The sequence below is a fragment of the Molothrus aeneus genome, chromosome 3 (assembly GCF_037042795.1).
Source record: "Molothrus aeneus isolate 106 chromosome 3, BPBGC_Maene_1.0, whole genome shotgun sequence".
Lineage (NCBI taxonomy): Eukaryota > Metazoa > Chordata > Aves > Passeriformes > Icteridae > Molothrus > Molothrus aeneus.
This window is the reverse complement of record NC_089648.1, coordinates 78207663-78223973: the sequence shown is the minus strand read 5'-3', so window position 1 is coordinate 78223973 and position 16311 is coordinate 78207663. Positions and strand designations below refer to the sequence as shown.

Below are 16311 nucleotides of genomic sequence, written 5' to 3'. Positions count from 1 at the left end.
AGGGCTGTGATCTAGTGCCCCCCTCAAGGCATCCCACCTGCCACCCTGCAGGGATGCATCCTGCAGGAATCCCACCTGCCACCCCGCAGGGATGCATCCTGCAGGAATCCCACCTGCCATCCTGCAGGATGCATCCTGCTTAGTCTCTGCAGGCACCAGAGCATGATTTTTCAGAGAGCCTTTTTCAGAACATTTGATGCCTTCACTGAGGGCTTCAGAGTATAGATGCATTTATTTGTGTTTCACAAGTCTCAGAAATCATAAAGTACTTAAAATACAGCATCTTAAGAGGTGTCCTACAGTTTTTTCTTGCATTTACACGTAGTGAAAATTTCATCTGATGCCTTTTATGCTTCAGCAGAAGATAGAAATAAAGTAATTTTCTACTTCTGATAATAAGCAGATACTCATAATATGTTAACATGCAGATATAATAAAAGCAGAAACCCAAAATACCAGGCTTCCCTGTCTGGGAGCATTGAAAATACTATTTCCTTAGGAGAGAGAACATTCTGGTTTACTTTGCAATCACCTAATGGTAAAATGCAGTGATTTTTCTTGTAGGACAAGAAATATTAGGGAAAGGCTAGGAGTAGCAATTCTGAAAACTGATCCCAAACAGCTGCTCTACAAGAGCATGCAAGTACCCCTGGAGGAGGATGACTGAAATGGGGATGTGCCTCCTGCTTTCACTCCCATCACTGGGATGGATTCATGCCCAGGTAGGACACATGCCGGGACCCTGCCCCAAAGGGCTCATACAAATCCTGTGTTCCCTGATGGCTCCCAGGAACCTAATTTGGCAGTGTGGTGGGATTTGAACTCTGGGATTACACTGCCAATGCACTAGATGGTGGGCTCAATCCCCTTCTCCTCTTATCTCCCATACTGGGGACCAGATTGAAAGAGACAGTACCAAACTCAGACCTGAACCTTGCACAAGTGCAATTTGGCACATTTTAAGTGGCAGAAACATGAATTTCATTCAACATCCCCTTAAGTTCTGGATCAGATGATATTGCTGCAATTTTTTACTAGGTTCAAAGATTCCTTCAAAGCACCACATTTCAACACCTCTAGTATGACATTAATTATAGTACATGTTCATTTAAAAATAGCATTTAGAAATGAGCTTCTAAATATCGATTCTTAAGATGGATTGGTCCCTCTTGCAGTGGCACCAATCAGCAGCTGGTGAGGATCTTCCTGCTCTCCCTGGGAGCTGATCAGGGAAATTTTCTCCTCAGTGCTTTCCAAGCAGCCCCTGATGCTCCAGTCCCCTCCAGAGCCCCCTCTCCCGTGCAGCTGTGGTGTCACAGGAGCTCTGCTCAGCCTGGCCCCAGGCTGTGCCTGCCGTTCCGGGGGGGGCTCAGCGGCAGTACTCCCGCTCGATGCTGGCCATCAGCTCCTCCTCCGAGTAATCATACAGAATCGTGGGCTGCCCCAATGGCTTCTTGCTGCCTTCTGGGCACCTAGCATGGAAGGGAGCGAGTTAGTGGTGTTGTGAGAGACAATCAGGCTCTGAAGATACAAGATCCTTGCTTCATTTCTTTTTTTTTGTGAATGGAAAGATTGAGCTGCATGTGGCTGGCTGAAACACAGATACTCTGTCAGGTCTGGTTCCCATACCCCACTGGCACATTGCCTGCTGACATTTGCTATCACTTGGCACCAGTTCAGTCTGGGAGTTCATTACAGCACAACCCTTACAGTGCTCCAGGATCAAGCTCCCAGAACCTTTCGAGTTAGGCTCCAGGCCCAGCTAAAGGACAGTGTAATCTTTATGCTACTTTTAAGGTTTTATGCAAAAAGAGATTATTTTGTTTGCATTCATAAGGAATCTGAGTTTCAACCAAAATATGAATGCAGCTCCCTCAAACTGCTCTTACAGCTTTTGTTTCCACATCAGCACAGCCCTCCCATGAGTGGGAGCTGATGAATGACTCAAAGGGAACTGGTATGGGTTTTATTGGTGTTATCAGAGGTGGTTTTTGTTGGGTACAAGAGAAATCTGTCCCTACCTGCGTAAGGGAGAACAGTGACGAGTCTTCTGCAGGCTTTGACCACTGTACCTCACGCTACCAATTAAGCCTACTTGGTCTTGCCCTCCAGGACTCGAGAGAGGAGCCAGCAGCTGACAAGGAGTGCTTCTCCTTGGCCTTGTAGAGCTCTGGGAGGTGAGCAAGCCAGGCTGTCAGGCTTGGAACACATGGCTCCTTGGAACGGAGGTCATGGTGAGGGGCAGAGCTAAGTGGGGAATTGAGCTGGTAAATCCAAACTGTAAAGTGCTCTGCCATACCATGTCAACTAAGACTTTGTCACCATCCACTAGTGAAGAACAAGTAAACAAGAAATTAATGTTTTGGTTTTGTGTGTCAGTTAGTTCCTTGCCAAAGAGGAGAGATTTTCATATCCACTAGCATGGCTCCAGATCTGTCCCAGACTTGTTATCTATTGAACTCCTCTAAGGATGAGACCTATCCCAACCATTGCTCTTGCAGCTGGGATGAATAAAATTAATCCATTAGCATCCTTTAATTAAAAAAACTGAGGACCTGTTTACTACACAAAATCACAGAAACTGCCCCAAAGCAGGTATATAAATGTAGAGTCAGAATTGAAGAGAAGAACCCTGAAATGCTTTTCTAAGGACACTTTGTCCTACAGAGGAGGTGCTTTCACGCTGCTCTCCTTGGGCCAGGCAGCATCCTCGGGCTCCTGCCCAGCCCAGCTGCTCTGACCCTGCTGTGTTTGCCATGCCTCCCGTGTGTCAGAAATAGCCTGGTGTTTTTCCTGGAGTCACCTGATGGCCAGCTGGTGACACTGGGTAGTGTAGGTATTCTACAGTTACTTACACTGCACTATGCCCTTGATGGCAAGTTCTACTAGCAGCAAGCAGGATTTAGCAACTGGACTCTTCTGCTTGTTCCATTTATTCATTCTCCTGCTGAGGGCTGCAGGGTATCTGATTTCCACTGCACTAGGTAAGACCTGAGAAGAAAGCTACAGGTCCAAGAGCTCAAACCATACAGCAGCATTTACAAAGCAATAATGGGAAAAGAAGTGCAGAAATCTGAGTTAAAACACACAATTTACTGATTTAAACTCTGCATTGTGACAATCCTCTAACTAATTTTATGTTACGTGATGAATAAGAGGCAGAGCTCCTGGCAGCTTGCTTGCAGGCCCACAGAAGAGCCATTGTTTCTCTTAGCAGTTACATAATTTCCCACTGTTAATTATTCTCGATGCTTTGGTTTGCATGGAGAAAATCTCCAGGTAAAACTCATTGAGACACAGATGTGCTTTGGAAAAAGCAAAAGCAGACTCCACTTCCTATGCATACCCCAGAAATGAGAGGAAAAGAGAGGGCTGCATTTCTTTCAAAAGCAAAGGAAAAGCAAGCTGCTGTTCATACTATTTGTGGCAAAGTTCTGTATCATTTAATACAGGAAAACTGAAATAAAATAAAAAATGATAGCTTTAATCTGGATAAAAGGAGGAACTTCTGTACCCTGAGGACAGTAAGCAGAGGAATAGGCTGTGTGGTTGCACAGGCTCCATCCTTGGAGGCTTTCAACACCTGATGGGACAAAGCCTGGAGCATTCTGCTCTGACTTCACAGCTGATCCAGCTTGGAGCCAGAGCTAGGAGATTGGACTGGAGATCTCCTGAGGTCATCCCAACCTAAACCTCCATCTCAAAGGCACATTGGTGCAGCTATTTCTGCTGATCCTAGAATTCAGTGAGCAGCTGAGGAAGGGAAATCCCAAGCTCATGATGTGCACAGGACAAAAGCTGGTGGCCCACAGGCCTATTCCCATGCTCCTCCAGCTGCTCCAGCAGCAGAGGAGGCACCTTGCTCCTCTTGTCACCACATGCCAGGGCCGCAGAGCCTGGCTTCACACACACTGAATCCACCTGAGGGCTGTTAGACCTTCCAGCCAGGAAAATAACTGGTCAGTACCCTGAGTGGAAAGATTTTCAAACCCCAGATGTTCTGGAGAAGGAGAGAAATCTGTGAAGGAGCAAAGCTGAGAGAGAAGGAGTTAGCTGAAAAGCAAACGAGGGGAATTTGCAGTGTGATAGGACAGCAAGGAAAAAGAAGGCTAGTGCAGCTCCATCAGAATTACTGGGTAGGCTTCTGGGTGCCTCACTGCTAAAATGTTAACAGCTTGGAGGGAGTGTAGAAAGCAGCAATAAAAGTGATTTAAGAGGCTGGAGCAAAGCAATACAGGAAAGAGGAAAGCAAGAAATATGTTCAATTTCAGCTACAGGCTTCTTGGTGTTTAAAGTTTCTTAAGGGAAGCAGGAGTTATGAGTGGGATTTTTTGTTAAGTGTAAAGACAATGAACCATGCAATGTGGAGAAGGAAATGCAAAGGACAAAATTAGACCAATAGTGAGCAAAACCACCTTTGAGCAAGATCCCAGCAGTGGGGATGGCTGTCAGTGCCATACCCCTGGTGTCAGGCAGGTGCCTGGTGTGGGGGAGAGCTGCCTGCAGGCTCCTGTGACAATGGCCCTGATGGGTGACTAGGGTGACAAACTGCCAGGCACAAACCTGAGCTAAGTGGCTGAAAACTAGGTTGGGGTGAATCTAGGCCAGTGTTTTTTATCATTTTGCTGAGGATGGGCAAGTCCAGGGTTAATCATTAAAATGCCTTCTGCAAGGCCTAGCAGCTGAAAAATGGGTCAGAACAACGCCCTGGTAACTGTGCCAGTGCCACGAGCCTTGGCAGCAATTATAAAATCATTCCTGTGTGCCTGGGCTGTGTCATCCACCCCTGAACTACCAGACACTGGAGAGGAGCTCCCAAAAGATTTTGGGGAAGTGAGGATGAGAGGTAACACAGCCCAACCAGGAGCACATCCAAAGTACTCAGCAGGGGCTGGTTCAGATGCTCATGTGGTGTCTGAACACAGGGGCATGTTCTAGGACAGGAGTGCACACCCACCTCTCTCTCACGTGACTGCCTATCTAGTTCTTCTTTCCTTCCTCGGCATGTGCTTCTCCTTTAATTGGCTTTGTAGGAATTTCTTCAGTCAGCAACTCTATCAAGACAAGGCTGACTTTTGCTGTTTGTAAAGTGTTTATCTAGAATGATTCCAGCCACAGAAATGTGAAGGATGAGACACCTACACATGCACATTAACCTCTCTTTCTGTGGCTTGATTTGATTTTAATTGATGTCTTCAAAAATTTGTTGGGTGCTGGGCCATTTCCAAAAAAATGTTTGCATAGTTCTTGCCAGCAGAAATTGCAATTCTGCTTATCTCAGGCAGTACAGGCACTTCACACATGAGCTGTGCTATGGGACTCTGGGTATAAAGTAAATGTTATCTAAATGAAAATAATCTCCTGCTCTGTCATCCCAGATCAGAAAGCATTTTCTGCTGTCTCAAACCTTCCCCTTGCACATCAAAGAGGGTGGGAGAAGGAAAGCCCTGGCAGGGTGTGAGGGGCCAGTGGGTGCCTGGGGAGCTGCACAGGGGCCTGGCAGGGCTGGCTGTGCACCCCAGGAGGAGAAGGCTCAGTTGCCATCACTGCCCAAAGCCCACTGAGGATGCTGGGAAGCACAGGAGAGGTTCAAGTCCCTGCAAGAGCACCTGTACAAGCCTTGCCAGGTGAGCTCCCTGCCAGCTGGGAGGGAGAGCAGCAGTGGGAGGGGGAGCAGCAGCAGTGCCTGGGCTCTGCTGACACAGCCAGCAGCGCTGCTGGACATTAGTAGGTCACACACCAGCATCTGCAGATCAGGCTGCTCTGAGTGCTGCAGGAGCAGAGGGGCTGGATCAGAGTCAGAGCTTAATGCTGAAGAGAGTGGCTCTTTAATGTAAGGAGGTGATATTTTAAGATGGTTTTCCAAGCCTGTTCATTTCACCAGTTTTTTTTTAGCATGTGTTAAACTGTTCCCATTCCTGGTGCAGGCAGACTCAGAGGCTCACTCTGCTGGACAGCTTTTGCTTGTGGAAAATTTCTGATTTCTTTTGTTTGGCACCCAGAGCAGCAGGTCCCCACCATTCCCCTGTCCCTGAGGGACACTCTTGTCTCTAACTGGTGTAGTATGGGAGCACCTGATGGCTTTCTCTTAAGACTCCTGGGGAGCAAAGAGACATTATTCTCCTTTTCCACATGCTGCAGAGCCCACAGGTGAATCAGGGCCTGAGCTCTTTGTTGGAGCAATTCTCCACAGCTTTGCACTAACTCCTCCAATGTGCCTCTCTGACATGTGGACACCCAAAATTCTGATTGCTCACCACCTCTATACTACACTTGAGCTAGAGCCTGAATCTTTTCAAGCAGCATCTGATTTTTTTTTTTTAATTTGCAAATAAGCAAAAGGGTGGAATATTTAGGGCTATAAACCACTTCACACCATTCCCAGCTCTTCTGTACAGTGTTACAAATGCAGAAAAAGCATAAAGGCCCCTTGCTTCCATGTGCTTTCCCCATGCTGAAGACACCATGAAAGCAGGGGATACTCACTGCTGGTCAAGGTTGTTGTTCTCTGGGCTTGGTGGGCTTCTGGTTGACAAAGCCTAGGATAGAAGACAAGACAGTCAAAATAATTTGAATTCAAGGAGGGTGATTCTCCACCTCTACTCTGCTCATGTGAGACCCCACCTGCAGGACTGTATCCAGGTCTGGTGTTCTCAGCACAGGAAGGACATGGACCTGTTGGAGTGAGTCCAGAGGGGACCATGAAAATGATCAGAGACATGGAGCACCTCTCCTGTGAGGACAGGCTGAGGTAGTTGGGGTTGGTCAGCCTGGAGGAGAGAAGGCTCTAGGGAAACCTTATTGCAACCTTTCACTACTTAAAGGAGGTCTACGAGAAACATGGAGAGGGGCTGCTTACAAGACCTGTAGTGACAGGACAAGGGATGATGGTTTTATACTGAAAGGGCAAATTTAGATTAGATCTTAGGAAGAAATTTTTACTGTGAGCGTTGTGAGGCACTGGAACAGGTGGCCCAGAAAAGCTGTGGATGCCCCATCCCTGGGGGCAAGGCCAGGCTGAATGGAGCTTTCAGCAATCTGGTCTAGTTAAAGATGTCCTTGCCCATGATGGGGACGGTTGAAACTAGGTAATCTTCAAAGCTCCCTTTCAACCCAAACCATTATTTCTTTCTATGAAACCTATCTCTGTCTACAGTGGGCAACATGTCCTGGTTTAAACTCCCTGGTTTGGTTTAAACCTCTGTGGAGACAATACAGGTACAAGAGACTCTCCTTTCCTAGCCCTGTTCTGCTGGTTCTGTTTCAGCACTCAGGACAGCTGGGTGGCTGCTGGCTACAGAATCAAAATCCCTGAATGTTAAACCTCACAGTTTTCCATGAATGCCACTGTGCCACCAGCTGCAGGTAACAGTATGAAAATACCTGCTAAAGGAGGAAGTCATAGCCACATCAACCCAATTTTCACCTGACAAAGATGTTTCCTGGAAAAATTATCCATCTGGGGTGAAATATCCATTTTCCCTATGCTGAAATCCCCAGGCTTTTAATGGGATACCTGGGGAGCAACCAAAGCCAAACCCAATGGTATTTAAAATGGGGGCAGGGGTGGGACCATTCATACCCAGCTGGGCCAGTAATAAAATGAACCCTCTGCAGCCAGGTACTACTGAGAATAATATATCTATGATCTTTTTCTACCTTTTCACTGTATTCTCACAGGGAAAGGGACTGGGACATGGCTTTGCATCTTAGCTTGTCATTGTCGTTTCTGAGGTGCAATCCTGAAGCTGGTGGGCCTCCTTCATACAAACTACGCTGAATCCCACAACAACACTAACAAGTTAAACAGGTTGCACCAAATCAGGGCCTTCCAGAAAAGAGAAATGAAAAGCTGTTCCATCAGTGTGGAAAAGAAGAAAATATTTTCTGTACAATAAAAAAGGGAAGTGTCTTTGTTTGAGTGACAGGTGTCTGCTAAGGAAGGCAGGAGCATCCCTTGGAATGGAAAATGTAAACCCCTTCTCGCTGAATCACTATAATTTTGAAATTAAGGGGCTCTCAGGCAAAGATATGAGAATAGGAATAACAGTTCTTTACTGGTGTGTATGATAAAGCAAACAAACCACACCAGCTCTGGCACTAACACCACACAGACACAAACCCAGGCCCGGCCGCCTCAGCCGCGGCGCTTTCCCCTCGGTGCAGTTCCGGGCACGGCCAGCAGGGGCGCTGCTGGCTCCCGGCAGGCAGGGCAGGTGCGGTGACTCCCCCCTGCTCCATCTGCAGGGGGCGCTGTGGCACGGGCTCGGGCAGCACGCAGCAATGGCGGCTGGGCCCGGAGGGGAAGGGACAGAGGAGAGGCTTTGCCTCACAAAGCCCTGGGGTGGCCAATCCCGCTGCCCCAGCAGGACTCTGGGAAGCAGTAAGCTGGGTCAGCAGGATGTGTCAGCAGGCAGGGGGTGCAAGGCTACAGTGCAGTGAAAGCTCAGAGCAGTGCCAAAGAGACAGCAGGGGTGGGACAGCGGTGGCCTGGCTCCCAGCAGGGCAGGGAGAGGCGAGCTCAGGATCCCGGGCACCCGAGCAGATGGGGATGGGTCCCTGCTTTAGTGAGGTGAGGGTTAATAAGGTCCCATTTCAGTGGCTGATCTCACGAGCAGAGGGTCACCCCACAGCACAAGAGACAGCTCTGGGCTGGGCTCTGGCGGCAGCAGCAGCAGCAAATTCCCTTCCCCAGGCAGCAGCTCCTACCGTGCTCCTCCAAAGCCAAGAGACAGAGCCAGCACCTTGCTATGGGTAGAACAGCTGCCCATTCTTTTAAAAGGTTGCAGAGTTCACAGGTTGGGCTAGTTGCTGCCAGGGTGGAGTTCTAACTGTTTGTTATTGTAATCACCTGTCATTTGTTATTGTAATGACCTGTCGTTTTCATTAACTACCTGTCCTAATTGTTAAGAATTCCCCCTTTGGTCAAGTGGCACCCCGCTGCTTCCTGGAATATGGCACCCAGATGGTGAAGAGGAGGGGACATCGAGTTGGCAAATGACTCGGATCCAGCATGCAACGGGAGAAATCCCTCACCAAACCTAAGCCAACACAAAATTGACAGATCGAAGTGATGTCTAGATGTGAGCAACAGAATCCAGTATCTGCTAAGACCCTTTTTACCCCTCACCCTAACCTAGATGTCGGCTGGACAGAGGACCTCAAATGTCAAATTAAAAAACAGGGAATCTCTTGATGCTCTGGTGAGAACAGAGGCCCCAGCTCTGCCCACAGACCAGTGGACAAAGCTGCGCTCTTTCTCCTCCTCCAAGTCACTCCTGGGAACAGCGGCGGTGTGAGCATTTCAACCTGCCCCAGCCCTGTCCTTTCCCTGCCCGACTCTCACAGTACCTCTGCCCCTCAGAGAGAAACTCCCAGGTAAGAGAAGTGCAGCCAGATGCCCTCCTCCCCTGAGCATGGCCACTTTTTTTTGTTTTTCTCAAGTACCCCGTTGTTAGTGTTTTGTAGCAACTTATGGGGAAAAAAAATCCCTAAGTAAAAAGGAACAAAAGGAAGGAAACCTAACCGCCAACCGGAGGCAAAGGAACCAGGGAGAGGTGTGGAAAAGCTTGCAATGCAGAGCCATTGCCTGTTGCTCTGCTGTGTTTCTGCAGGGCTGGATGGGATCAAGTGATTCCTCAGGAAGATCATGTACATGGTCTCAGAATAGCTCAAACCTGTGCTGCCTCAAGGTCATGCATGGGACTGGTGCTGGAAAGTGTGGGAGCTATGGAGGGGCAATGCCCCACTACAGGCACTGCTGGTACAACAGTGATGGCTTCACACACAGTTTTGTGCCAATTAAAATCTGTTGCTATTGGTCAGGCTTGTGTGTGCCATCCCCCGGGTAGAAATGTCCACCAGGGTGTCTGCAAGTATTGCATGACACCTGATTTTAATTTGCTAGGATATTTTTTCACTACGTTCCTTCCTCAGCTGCTTCTCACAGGGGATGGACAGGAGTTGAGGTTTAAACACTGTGGTTTCAGACACTGAGAGGCACACAGAGAGGTGCTTGGCAGTGAACTGCTCAGTTCTTCCCTGCCTCTTGCAAGGGCTTTGTGCTGCTGTGGTCACCTTTGGCTCCCATGCTTCAGCAGATGAGGAGAGCTGCAGCAAGGACACCTCTCTGATGGTTCTGGCTGAACATCTCTTCCAGGTGAGCCCTTAGTAGCTTCTGTTTCAAGAGCCAGGAAAGGTATCTGTTGTACACTGTGTTTCCCATCCTAGCTGCTTTTGTCAAAAAAATACAAAAGATGTTGCTGGTTTTTCATCGAGTTTTAGTGTAATACCTGTCAAAGGCATTTCACATCCTTTCAAAAGAGTCCCTGCTCTTTGGCAATACTTGTTTTCTCTGGAAGAGGCTGAACTACTCTAGAAAGAGCTTCTGGGTCCAAGCAGAGACAAGGGTATGTGAGAAAGCTGACAGTGAGGTAAGACAGTTCTCTCCTGGTTATTTATGATTGTTTCTTGGCAATCTCCCACATGCAACAAGAGCAAGAAGCAGTGCCAGGAGAACAGCATGCTGAGCTCTGATGGCTGACTTCTCCTGGGACTGCATCCCACAATGCAGCTCCTCATCCATCATCCACTGGACTACTGTTGAGGCCCGAGTTTCCTTCCACCAGGTGAAGAACATTATTCATCTTCAGCACCAAGGGAAATAGAGTTCTTTAGGAGTGCTTTGATGATGTTTTTCCCACAGTGAGAACCCAGCTTCCAATACTTCTGTGCAAAGGATGGGTTTGGATCATTCCAGGGAGGGGTTTGGATTGTACAGTAGGTTGTCTGTTTTTTCTTCCCTTGTGGCTGACTCCTCCATATTACGAGCTGTACGTGTTGTGTGGGTGGAAGACAGAATTAATTCATCATCAGGATAGTGCAGCTCTGGTTAGCAAAATCTGCTTCTCTGTGCAAAACCTGCCCCCACCTTTTCCAAGGGATCTGTCAGCAGCAATACTTATTGCCCAAGAGAATTTGGAACTGGCACATGTAGATGTCTACCAACATTTCATCCAGTGTGTGAATCAAAAATGGTGGCAAGTGAAAACAAGAGGCACCTCCAGCCTCTGCCTTCTCCCTGCCACGAGAGTCTCCACAATTTGGGAGCTGCTCCCAGTTCCTGCAGGCAAAGGCCACCTGGCTCGGGGTGCCTGGGTGACATCGTGTGCCGGGCAGCAGGCAGGGAGCAGAGCACAGGCTGCCCTGAGCTGTGAGACACAATAAACACTGACCCCACCCAGCCGGCTGGGGAGTGCTGTAATGGGTGTCTTGCAAGTTCAGCAGATAATTAGTCTTAGCCCTTTATGTGGGTTAGGATGATGTGCATGTCAGGACACTTTAATATTATGGGTTCCTATCCTACAGCTAAATAAGTAATTGCTGGCCTGGTTGGCCTGTGTCCTGGTAAGAGTTAAATGAAGTCAGCTTCTCCTTTCTGCAGCTTGCAGTCATCTTTTTATTACTCATCTAGACCATGGCGTGTCTCCTCGTTTTCCACCTCATTCTCAGCACAGGCATCTTGTGCTGACGTCTGCTGTGCCACAAAGCCCCACATCACCCCCTCCTCCAAGTTTAAAGGCTTGGCTATTAAGCTCACCCAGCATGTATCCACATTTAATTTAATGTCATGACATGTGGGGTGGAAGGGTTTGACAGTCATTGCTCACGCAGCTCAGCCATCCTTTAGGGCAGCAGCTCCTGGGAGCAAGGCAGAGCTGAGAGCTGGAAGCAAGAGCTATTTCTCTCTGCTGCATGCATAAACCAGCACTCCTGGCATGCAGCTTCCCACTTCCCCCCAGTCCAGTGCAAGTTCCTCGTGGCCCTGCCAGCCCTTAACCCCCTACTTTCTCTGTCAGCTCCAGCAGCTATGAATAAGCTGGGTGAGAACACCCTTTCCTGGAACCTTCCACAGGGTGATCTGGAGCCATGTACCTTTGGAGGCTCTAGAGCTGCTCCCAAGCTGCACTGAAACCAGTCAGCTGCAGTCTGGACTACTAACATTGTCTCCAAAACTGAGAGGCCAAATTCAAGCTCTCTTTGAGATGGTTCCTGTGCTGGTCCCTAAGCAACGCCTAGTCATTATTTGAGAAACTACAAGCTGGTCCTAACCAAAAATCATGCCAGCTCAGTGGGGCAGACCATCATGCCAGGCAGCTGCTATGGTACAGTTTACCATATGGCTATAGCCCTGAGATGCAGCAGAAACACAGGCTCGGAGTACAGTTCAGGTGCAACTCATCCAGGGAGTGACTGAGCCCTGTTAAGTATCTACGTAGGAGCAGTGTGGTCTCTGCCAGTGCTGGTCCATGGGGTGCGGTTTAATAGTGCAGCATTCTGACAAAGGTATGCTAGGGCCTCTTTCCCTGCCTCTGCTCCTCCCAAATCCCTCTTCACAAACACTCCATGAACTGGACCAGTGGATCAGTCTGAGCTGAAATGCCAACCTGCTGCCGTGGCAGGAAGGGAGGCTATCAGTGGAGAGCACTGCAGGTGCAGCAGCAGGGCAGCACCCTGCAGCACTGCCAGCACAGGACTGGGGCTGAGACAGGCAGCACTGCTGGAATCAGCCTCTCCAACCCACAGCCAGTACTGCTGGCTAAAAAAAGCAGCTTACCTAGGGTGCCAGTAGGTGCCAAACGTGACGCAAGGCCCCAGCTGCACCCCAGGCAAAGCACTCCCAGGCAAAGCACTTCCAGCTTTGCTTTGGTCTGCAGCAACATCCTCTGGCCAGCCAAGGAATTAGGAGCAGGCGGTGGACGGGAAGTGGGCAGGGATGCAAGGAGTTCCCACGCTTCTCCTCTTCTGCCAACTAAAACAGCAGCTCCCAGCTATTCTGCACATGCCCTGGGCGTACTTTTTAGATCACAAATAGTTTCCAGGGAAAAAGCCACCCATGCTCTGCCAAGTGAAAGGGGGGAAGTTGTGGAAAATACCTAGTCAGCAGTTTTCCAAGTCCAGGTGCAACAGAGCTGTGCTGGGAGGGTATTGCTGGCTGAGGGGACAGCACAGCTCACTGCTTCTGGGCTCTGGTGAAGTTTCAGATACTTTGAACAAGACAAGAAATATAATGGGGTAGAGAGGGAGACCTTTAACTCAGCAACCACCACATCTACAACTGGACAATAACTACAGAATCTGAAATAATCTGACTTTGGGAAGTTCAGGGAGTCCCAGATATACAGCTGGAGATGACATTTTCTAAAGGCCCCATGCTCCCTATGAAATTAAAGCACAATGTCTTGATTCGAGGGCATTTTTGACTTTTAACACAACCAGGAAGAAAATGTTGAAATAAACTGCTAACAAGGTGGGATCAGAAAGATCAAATTTCTGTTTGAGGGAAGCACATTTTAACAAGAGTAGAAAAATAAACCTGAGTTCCTGTAAGAAGCTAATGGGGCATGGCATTTAATGTCCCTTCAGGACCCTTTTGTGTTTGCAGCTGGGGATTAGCAGCCAGCCACGAGGTGACGCTGTGCCACGTCAGTCCGCAGAAAAAACATCTGGCTGAAAAAATCAGGCAAAGCTTTGAACACTCGGGTGTTTTAAAATTATATTACAGTCCCTCTAGGAGTTGGTGAATACACCCTCTAGCTGTGCTACTCCTGTGCTGCAGCTGGGGTGATTTGCCTCATGGAATCACATCCAGTCTCCAGTCAGGAGGAGAGATGGTGCCATGGAAGCAGCTGTTAAAACTGAAACCCTAACACGTCTGTATTATTCCTCCATTTCAGGAAGGCAATGGGGAAATGCCTGAGGCCACGGCCTCTGCCCTGGCTTCTAGCAAGAGTTGCCACCCCTGCTCTGTGCTGCAGCAGCACCTGCAAAACCTCAACTACATTTTTCTGTCTTAAGCAAAGAAACAAGGAATAGCACATACAACTGTCTAGAATTGAGACCAAAGCTGAAAATGGATGTTTAATGCTGACAAGAGGTGTTGGGGTCTGCTCTGAGGCATGTGCAGGTTTCCAATCAGGATTTGGTTCCCAGCCTGCTGCTGTGATATGCTTTCACCCTTTTTTGCTCCCAAGCACTATTTTAATATAATAAAGGTGGCTCAAGTCTTTAAAGGCAGCTGCATGCTCCACCAGCCCTTGTCACCTGGCCTGAGTGCCCATCAGTGCTGCCAGCTCACTGCTGGATGACAAATTGTGCCAGGGTTCAGCTGTGAAACACAGCATGGATGCACATCACACCCAGGAGAAACCCAGCTGTGACAGCAGAATGATGAGTCCTGTTTGGAATTCTGCTCTCTTCTGACTGGTGTCAAAGGTCTCTTCTACTCCCACTGGCCACAATCTGCTCCTCCAGGGGCCACTTCTCATCAGACTTTCTTACTGTGATACCTCCTTGTTGCCTTTCCTCTTCCTGCCTCACCTTTCCCCCATTAACTCTGTTGAATTAACTCATCCTTTCTTCTCTGAAATTTCTTTGCTTATCCTCCAATTTGGACAACTGAACAGGGCAAAGAAAGCAAGTTCTTACCACAAGACAGAAACTACAAATGACTTTAGAAGCTGTCAAGACTGAGAAATTGCCCTAAAATTACGAGCGATGCAATGAAGGTGATATCCCTTTCCAGAAACCTCCTCCCCCAGCCTCCTGGGAAGGGTGGGACTGCAGTTTGCACAACAACCTAAAAGACTAGATTGCACCCAGTAAACAACCAAAACCTGGTGCTCCAAACACTTTCCTCCCTCCTTTTCACAGGCATGTGACTTTTTAGGCCTCAAGGAGTCAGAATACTAAGCCCACGACTTCTGTCTCTGCCATCTCAGGTTCAGGAAAATAAAGTGCTACCAAAAAAAGCTTCATGTTTGCCCTGAAACTACCTGAGACTTCTCTTAGCAGCCTCTATTCCCTAAGTAAAGACAAATGGGAGAAGTCAGGAGGATTACTCCTAAATGAGAGGCCCTCAGAGAAGCAAGTAGTGCTGGAGTAAGCTCCATTCGTTCTGCAGGAGCGCTTGGAGTTTAAAGAGCAAGGAAAACAATATGTCAATACAAGATGTCTATTTTTTTTTTCTTCAATTTCCAAACCTTACTTCGAGGTTTTTCTTTAAAACCTGTCTAAATAAAGGGTTCTCATGCAGAACCCTGCCAAGTTTCCGAATGGAAAATTTAGTATGTATTAAAGTAATCCCACAAATGTGCAGTTCAGTGATGGAAATGATACCCTTCTAAAGAGCAAAACTGAGGCATGCAATGTAGAATGTTCCTGGGTCCTAAATATTTCTTTAAATTTTTGAATTTATTACTTTATTTTGACAACATTCATGTATCTGTGGAGAGCAGCGTTTATCTAACAAAAAACACACAGCTTCCAAAGCCAAGCTAAGATGAAAGATGTCGGTGATTTTTGACCTCATCACCAGCTGATATATATGCTGCTGTTATTCTTGGATTGGAAAAAAAGCCCAAAAGATAAATCTCAACTCCCTCGGAAGCAAATCCATTATTTGTTAAAGAGACTGATATGTGCCTTTAGAACGAGCCAGACTGCAGTTGCAGCGGATTGGCAAACATTAAGGGGCAGCTTTATGTTCACATTTTAAACCTTCTGTTTACAAGCCCGACCCAGGAAAAAGCAGGAACCGAAGTTTAAAAAGTCGACCTATTTTTACAAGTCAGGAAAAGAAACTTCCAGTAGCACCGGGAGACCGAAAAACGGGATGGCCCCTCTCGGGACTATGTTTGCCTTGCACCGGAGACTTAAAAGGCAAAGAGAACAGCAAAGAGAAAACGCCAAGAAAGCAGCAAAGAGAAAACGCAAAGAGAGCAGAAAAGAGAAAACGCAAAGAGAGCCTGGAGCCTGGCTCGCAGCGAAGATCAAAAGAATGTAACGCTGTTGACGTTCGGAGGAAGCCGCGGCCGCGGCGGGTGGCGCCGGCTGCGGCAGGGCTGCCCAGGGCGGCGGGGACACCCGGGCTGGGCTGGGCTGGGCTGGGGGGCCCGGGGCCACCGTCGGGAGGGCCGGGGGTCCCGTTCGGGACCGGCGGGCACTTACCGCCTGCTGGAGCGGGGCCCCGCCGCCGCCTCCCGCCGCCTCCGCGCCGCTGCCGCCGGCCCGGGGCTCGGCGCTGCCTCCGGCAGCCGGGGCTCGGCGGCCGGGGCCGGGCGGTGCCGCCGCCCCCTCGCCGTCGGCCGGCGCCGTCCCCGGCGGGTCCCGGCTCTGCCCCGCTCTGCCCGCGGGCCCCCGCCGCCGGCTGCTGCCGCTGCCCATGGCCGGAGCCGGCGGGAGCCGCCGCCTCTCCCGGCCGGGGCGGGAGCGGCGCTCGGCGGTCCGGGAGCCTTTCGGGGGGAGAATCCC

At 49.0% G+C, this 16311-nt stretch overlaps 1 long non-coding RNA gene across 1 annotated transcript; it reads right to left on the bottom strand.

Moving 5' to 3' along the window:
* Positions 1 to 213: 213 nt before the first annotated feature.
* LOC136554058 (uncharacterized) lies at positions 214 to 16104 on the bottom strand. The gene is made up of 3 exons (XR_010783275.1): positions 16009 to 16104; positions 6487 to 6539; positions 214 to 1472 (listed from the first exon to the last, which is right to left on the bottom strand). It is a non-coding gene; the product is annotated as an uncharacterized lncRNA (long non-coding RNA).
* Positions 16105 to 16311: the final 207 nt, after the last annotated feature.